Below are 8,641 nucleotides of genomic sequence, written 5' to 3'. Positions count from 1 at the left end.
CAATCCTAACGTCCTCTATAGGACCAGCTTTCATGCTCAGGATCTATTCCAATTCCATCTACATTTCAGTGAAATATCTCCGATTTCAATGGAGACCATCCTGATAAATGCCAACGTATACAGACACAGAAGCAAATCTTCCCTGCAATCACCCGGGGCATCCAAAACCAAGAGGCGTCTTGGCAGGATACACGACCGGCCTGATTGTGTCCATTTTCAGGAAGGAATACATATGTATAGCACTGCGATCCAGCTCAGCCTCTATGGGATTCAGCTCTGCTTGATGAGCAATCAGCCTGCTGCAGGAACAAACACATGATGACTGCTTTCAGCTGCTAATGCCACTGCTTTTTCTGGAGCAATAGAGAGACCTAAACTGCAAATTCGCATCTGGCCTTGTTGGAAATTAGCTGGGAATCGAAGGGGTTTGCAATTAGCTTTTGGAAGGATCCACGCTAATTCACAATCACAGGACAGGACACCAGAGCCCGCAGTGACATTTTGGGGGGATCTGGTGGTGTGCCTGTAATAGGGTGCTTGGTGTATTTATTTTAGCGAAAGGCTATCTTCTTCTGTTTGGCTTCAGATGCAAGGCTATGAAAGGACTGAGGAACAGAGATATTCCAAACATATGCTGATATTCATTTCCACAGCAAAATGTGATTTGGTTGCAGTTTCCCACTGTGTGCACTCAGTTGCCATAAATGTCACCAGGATTAAGATTTGTCATGGTTATTTTTCTTTTCTATTTTCAATGAAAATTGTCATTGATATTTGAACACTTGTTTGATTCTTGAAGTTTTGTAATTTCTTATTTTGCTAAAACACCTAAACATGTTTAAAACTTAAAGTTTTCTTAAAAAAAATCATTTATTAGAACTTCTTAAGGGGATCTTTACTTTTAAGTGTTAAAACCACAATGAATTAGTTTTTACCCAGTTCCTCTACACATCTTTCCTGGGCATAATCTCCAACACCTGAGAAGCTGAGCCAAATTTTAGTGGTGGTCAGGTGAGAATAAAAGTACAACATCTCCCTACTTTTCGAGCAAGTAAATCTTTTCCTCCTCTCCTCATCTTCTTTACATTTTCCTGTATTGTTAGGAACAGAATTATAACTTGCTGCTCATAAATACAAGCTGCAAATCACTGTCCTGGGAGGAGAAAGCAGGGTGGCTCCAGGCCACACTGCCTCCTGCTCTTCCCCGGGGTCAGGTCCCACCACACTCTGCTCCTGCCTCCAGGCTGCTCTTGGTGTCACACCTTGGCTCCTAAAAACTGCCGTGGGTGATGGCCCCAATCATCTTCCACTGGAAAACCTTTTCTGACAGCATCATTGGAGAGTCTGGGAAAGGGATGGGGGCAGAAAAGAAAACCCCTCTCATTCATATTTCTACGAAGTATCTTGGAACCCTTTGCTGACTCATTTTGCAGTTTTGCTTGCAGCAAATTCAAAATTAAGTTACTAGAGAATAATGACCATTAAGTGACTGAGATTGCTTTATTTCTCTGAGCCCTAGCAACAGTGATTTCGCTCGCCTGTTGCCATAACAACTACGGCATGCACATCAAGGTCACTAAGCCCACTTTGCTTCTTGCCTGTGGCTATGTCTGATGGCTTATATGCCTCATTTTTATTGTAGCTCCGTATGCAATGAGTAGGAAGAAAGGGTACGTTTCATCTTATGAGTAAACACGCATACGATGAGCTTTTCTCAAGGTAAGAGAAAATGGACAAAAGATGACATTTATGGGAAATGTTCACTTCATTCTTAATGGAACAGCAATTCTTGAATATCTAATGCATGTGTGAGGTCCAAACCACCTAATACGTATGACTTAAGTTCTCTTTTACAAAGATGAAGAAAGATTCCTTGAGCAGTATGTTCATAGGATTGGAAGTTCCTTTGTTTAAAAGGGGATCTACCAGCCTGCCCCAGGTCCTCAGCATGGGGACATCAAGGGCCCTGAAGATCCACCTCAGATATTGAAGAAGTCTGACCTCAATGCTAAAATATATGTATGTACTGAAGTACAGCTTCAATGGAAATGCCCCATTTATTGCACTGCTGCTCACTGAGACACATTGCCTGCACTAGGCTGGAATGAGAAAGCAGGAGAGGGCCACCGAGCTGGCTGGCTGATGAACTACAGAGCCCCAGGTCAGGCAGGAAATCACTCACAACACCATTTTCCTTAGTTATTTCTTTCATAGATTTTAACAGATGCAATTTTTACTCCAGAATATTTACACCACACACATCATTTTCATTGTATAGAAAGGTTATAAAACATCTTTTTAATACAAGCGAACTGCATTCATTTGTCTCATAAGTCAACTAGAGGCACTTTCAATGGAAATTCTAAGCTCCTACATTACCAGAGCATTTTTTTCTGCCCCGTGGAAGGAGAGAAAAGAATTATTGTCTCTGAACAATATAAATGACTTTGCCACCTCTTCTTATAGCTAGTTGATTACAGCAGCCAGGGAATGAAAGATTTTGCTGTTTATCTGTCAGCTTTACACCAAAAACTGCAGCAAAAAAAGATGAAATGTCCAGAATTGCAGAAGGATTTATGAGGCACTGAATACTTCTGTGAATCAGGGCTGAAATGTGATTTTATATATACATGTGTAGTAGCTAGCGATAGGACAAAATAGATAGATAGATAAATGTACACAGACACATAGGTGGGTAGACAGACAGACTGGAGCTGGACCACAAAATGTCAAATTTCAATATTGATTTATCATTTACAGCAGAGATTCTGGCCCAGCTCGCCTAGCATTGTTGAACATCTTGCTAGATACGGCAGATCAGTCATCTCATTCTCCAGGTAGGAAACAGAAGAATAAGAATTGCTGAAGATCATGAGCCCACCGGGCCAAGACAAAGATCTTACCACGTTTGGGGATGCCCAAGCACCTGGCTGAGCGGCAACAAGTAGCTTTGGTGTTTATAACAAGGAATAGCTGCAAAAGAATTGGCTGTCTTGGTTGGTATTCTACACTGGCTGACATTATCTGTAAAGATAGAAGGTAAAGGTATTCTTGATAATGACTGCTACCACATGTGAGCTCAGAGAACTCAGGGAAATAAGGCTTCCTGACAAGTTAAATGCCAGCTGCTGAATTTAGGGCTTTCGGGCATAATCCCATGGTTTACAATGGGACACACTGCGCTCTTCAAGAGAAGGCTTGTGACAGCAGTTGTGCCCCAGCAGGGCACGTCACAGCGCTGCAGGGCCAGGGGGCTGGGGACATGGAGGGGCTGGCTCCAGCCCCTTCCCTGGGGCCCAGGGGGAGCACAGTGTGCTGGGAGTCACAGAGGCACCTGTGTGGAGCTTGATGGAGCCCCAGAAAGGTGATAGGCAAAGGCTAAGACAAGGGCAAAGTCTGTCCTGCCAAGTATATGTAGGGTTGCAAAGAAATTGGTTTCCAAACATTATTTATTCATTAGACACAAGTTTCTTCTTTTCTAAAGTTGTCTGATTTAGTGGATGTTCTAGACAACCAACTCCAGGCCAGTTTAATAATTCAAAATCCTTTGGATGTCCTCATTGTTCTCTATTTACAGGAAAGTCCTTGGCACATCCACCCCAGAGCCCTGGCTGCCTCCAGGTCCCCCCAGACACACAAAAAAATTAAATAGCTAAAAAGAAACACAAAGGCTCAATGCAAGTCTGAACTGAAATCATGGGAGCTTGCCCAGCTTGTGTTTGGTGAGATGCAGCCCGTAAAGCTCCAGCTGACTACAGGTATTAAAGACGTGGTGCTTAATGCCTTTTGGCAGAAAATAAGCTGAGATGTATCTCGGGGAAACAGTACGTTCAATTGCTGCAGATTCAGTTGCTTTCCACAAAGCATCTCCTGTTATTGCTTTAATAACCAAAAGGAAATCCTGTTAATCATAAGTTGCGAGGTTGCACGAGTTGACAGCTGTGATATCTCAGCTGTTGATAGCTCTGCACAGGCACAGTGAGATAGCAGATAACGCACGTCGCGATTTTCAACAGGGAGTTGAGTCGGTTGCCTTATTCTTACCACACGCACACACAAACATGCGCCCCCAAGAATGTCACACATCTTTCTTCTCCTGGTTATTACAAACATATCGCTCCTACAGGCAGATGCCAACATACGATTGAGGACATACAGGTGTCGAGCATGGATTACCATTTCTTAGTTTAACAAAGGGCTAAACCAAAAGAAAATGAAGCAAACAACAAGTCAACCAGAAAGAATGAAAAACAAATAACTGAATTAAATTCATCTCTACTGGGGTGAACTCAGCCTGATTTTTGCCATTGAAACACACACAAAACAGCACCAGCAGCCTGAGCTTGCCTGCAACTTCAGTAACCTTTTCTTTTAGACAGTTTTTTAAAGCACACAGCCCACATGTCAATGAAAGCACCAGTATGGCAAAATTAGTCTGGTGTTGAGACCTGTTTGTAGGAAAAAAACCTTCCTGAAATGGTGGCTAATAGAAAGCTTTTACATCCAAGTGCACATCCATTACTGCACATGAAAGTAAAAAGTCATCTTGTGCAAACTGACCAAAGCCTGGCGAATATTTTAAACCCTTTATGGCTTTAAATGACACCCAGCTATCTTATATTTTCACATCATTTATTGCTGCTGACACACACAATTTGTTAGCACACTCTGGGTCACGAGTCAACAGAGCACCACTGAATTACAGCGACTGGATGGGTTCTTCTCCTCCTTGGTTATACATTCTGTGCAGCTTTTGTGCTGCAGGACAGAGAGGGCATAGCCTACAGCACCTATAGGTGCTGTACAAACAGAGGTGACAGCTGCCCAGGAGGTTGGTGGTTAACGAACACGGACAGGGTCCCATCCTTCTTCCTTTGAGCCCTGAAAAGTGTCCCAAAGGCTCCCGAGGAGAAATGCTTTCTACCTTTGCAGAGGCCTCAGGGCAGTGCTTTGCATCCTCACCCAAATGAGAAAGAACAAGCCCCTGCCACAAGACAGCTCAGCACCCGGGGTGTCAAGGTGCTTCCTTGGTCCTCTGAGCCCCCACGGCTCTGCGCTGCCCAGATTGAGGAGTCGTCCCCCGGGAGAAAAGGCTTCATTTTAATTATCTCTGATTCAGCCTTGCAGAAGTTTTGCAGCCCCAAACTTTATATAATACTTCAAGATTAACTGCGTAATAAGAGGAGACTTGACCTGGAAAAAGTTCCAGCTTAGGCAAAATTTATCTTCCCCCCCCCCACCCCCCCAACTTGAGCAAATGTAGTAAAGATAGGGTATTATAGGTACAGCTCTGCCCAGAAGCAGTAGCTATTAGTCACCTCATTATCGTTAGTCATCTAGAATAGCAATTTTTAAAGACCTCTAATAACTCCATCTGGTTGTTACACCACAGCCTTAAAGGGGGGCTCAGTGCAATAAAACGGGCTTCCATGCTGCAGGGAACCCAAGAGAAAAGGCACGGTAAAATAACAGGAAGGAGCCAGCAGCTAAATGGCCATCTAGGCTGCCCACCCCCATTTTCATTTCTCTAATTAGGGAGAAGATCTATCAGCCCCTTTTGTTAAGATCTAGGTAGTTAAAGGGCCTGTTTTCCCCTTTGGGTGATGGGTTGTGGTCTCCTCCCTCCCATGGGCACAGCCTGTGGTAGGGTTGCTCCTCCACCCAAGAGCCACGTGGATCCAGACCTTCCCCGATACACACCTCCCTAAGAGGAGGAAGGAAAGAAAGCAGGTTCAGGAATTTTGCCCTCCCTTCCCTCCCTAAATCAGCTTTTTTTGATTAACTGAAAGAGAGAACAAGTCTCCGGAATTTCATCAATTATCTGAATAGGATGGAAACCAGTGACATCAGCTGCTAATGAAGTAAGTCCAAATTAAGCCACTGCTTTTTTTTTTCTTTTTAATTTTATTATTATTATTATTTTACACAAAAGGGAGACCATCTGGCGTTCACCACTGAGACCATTCAAGCCTCCAATTAATCTCTGCAAAGCGGCATACCTCCTGGTTGTTCTGTGAGTGACCATTTCTGCAGCCCTGACCATCAGTATAGAAAATAGCTTGTTGAATGGGCCGCTATAGAAATCTTCTTGTCGCAAAGAACTCATTAGGTCAGCAATAAAGTGATTTATCAAAGACTTGGACTTCAGCCACCAGCTTCACTCATACAACAGACTCTGTTGCAGTGCTTCAAGCAAAGGCTTACAAATTGCCATCATAATCTTGTAAGTATGCCTCATCTACACCAGCTAGTTCCTGACCAGTGATGTGAAGACCAAGAAATACAATCCTTTTTGACCTCTATTATATGCTGTCAGCCATCCAGATGTGATGCAATGAGCTCAGCAGATATTAATACTTCTGAATGGCGAGGAAAGAGAGCTCATACTCTGGAAGAGATGCTGGAAGCAAGATCGCTTTATGTAACCTTAACTTCTCCTGAGCCAGTCACCACGAGCTTCCTTTGCCAGATCACGCCAGCCCTTCTGCAAGGAGCCCTTGGCAGGGAGGGATGGTCTATCAGCCTGTGTCAGCCACACAGCAGCTGACCTCATATAATCCAACTGTGCTGGATGATATTTTCAGTTCCCTCAGGTTGAAATCTGCTTTTCCGGAGGCATCAGCTGTGTTTTTGCACTAATCCCATTCTCCCTAGTGCCTGAGCTGGGAGAGCAGAGGGAATAAGGTAGGGAAGGATTTCCTTAGAAAGTCAAAAATCTAAGTTTCCATGGTCTGGAATGCAGAATCAAGCTCATCAACTTTTTCAGCCCATCACGTACGCAACTGATATTTTTCCTTGCAAAACAGACTTCATTTTCTTACCCAAGTCACTTTTCAGCAAGAAGAAAGCCCACGGCTAAGCACAGCTTCAGTAACAAGCCAAGGTGACTCAAATACATTCCCACACATACATACCGTATTTACATTTCCATCCTCTGCTCTGCCTCTGATCCTTCCCCACCATCACCTGGGTCCTGCTGTCTCCTCACCACCTTTCTCTCGCCTCTACCAGTCTTTGCCATTGGAATTTTTCCCCTTCTGCCAGTGTGCTCCGTCCCCTCAGGACATGAACTCGGTTACATCAGCACTGAACTTTCAAACCCATAATGTTCGAGTGGATTCAAAATTAGTCAAAACAAGCTCATCCATCAATGGCTTTTCATGTCAAGAGCTCTTAGGGCAGGGCGGGGGTGGCAAGCGGGGCCGCAGTGCATATCCAGGGAACAATGAAAATGTTGTCAAAGAGCAATTAAGTGTGCTCCTGTGACAGGTTGGCACCGCAGCTTTTCCAAGGTGAAAGAAGTCATGAAACATTTACAGTTCACCCAGCACCACCAGCAGCTACTGCCTTTTGCATACAGCCTGCATTCAATCAGAAGGCCCAAACCTGTCTGGTACCAAACAGTAATTGTGTTTTTTAAATAACATTGATCACCTCTGATTATGGCTTCTCAATTTGAAGAGTCAAATGTCATATTCTCTACTGCTGTGCAGCCCTCTTCTTTGCACTGTGAGCATTAATTAAACAGACAGATTGAAATTGTTCTCATATATCTGGGCCACCAAGCATAAACATAAATAAAATAACGTCTCTCTTTGCTAATATTAGTGTAAAATCATTTGTGGTTATCAAAACATTCAAAAGAAATATGATAATAACACTGTCTTGAAGAGTTTAATCAGAGTCAAAACTCCTTTCTAGGCAGAGGAATATTGCACTCCCTTCATATTCATGGCTGTTAATGTTATTTCCATGCACAGCGAATACGGCACTTTAACACGAGAATCCAGCTGGATTCAACTGCTGCAATCCTACCTAGCAGGAAAGTCAGGGGCTGAATCCTAAGAAGCAATGAATCAAAAGAAAGCAGCTGAAGAGGCTGCTCAGCAAGCAGCACATATTCCCACTAAGACCTGAGCACACCAGGTAGGATTTCCAGAAGGTGAAGGCTAGAGCTGTAAGCCAGGTATAAAAATGGAAAGAAAAAGCAACATAAAGAATTGGGTATCTGAAGACTATAGAGTGAGCTGAGGCTCCCTGCGTGGCTGAAGGGCCGAGTATGCTATTGACTGAGCCGACTGAGGGTTTTGGACAATATGGGAAATCAAAGAGATGTCAGGGAGCTGGAGAACCGGCGTAGTTCTGCATCCCCTCCTTTCCAAATGAGGGGAGCGAAGCAAAAATTCAATAGAGAAATGCCCATGCCTTAAGTGCTTGGAAAAATGCTTTTGTGTGAAGCGTTGTGGACAAAACACACTGAATGAAAGGCTAAGAGCCAGCGCCTGAATGCAGTACCTACTTGTGTGGGAACAGCTCCGTTTCGCTCCTGAATAGGGCACTCACCCACAGAGGGGACACCAGCTGTGTCCTTCGCCACCCTCCACAGCTGCAGACAGAGGGCAGGTACACAGCAGCTGATCTTTTTTGTATAACAGCACAAGGCAGACTAAGCAAAAAGCATTCTCCTCCACGGGCGGAAGCTGATACCGAAGTCCAGGCTTACTAGGTGCTCGATTCGGTCCTTAGCCAGCCCATGAGATATCAGAGAGTTCAGCAACACCCAACGTGCCCAGGTGCTCAGAGGAGAAAGTTTCCTATCAGTGCCTTTTCAGGGCGGGAAGCAAGGGAACACAATTTTGGT

Source organism: Anser brachyrhynchus, assembly GCF_964034855.1.
Source record: "Anser brachyrhynchus genome assembly, chromosome: 10".
NCBI lineage: Eukaryota > Metazoa > Chordata > Aves > Anseriformes > Anatidae > Anser > Anser brachyrhynchus.
This window is presented reverse-complemented; position numbering follows the sequence as displayed.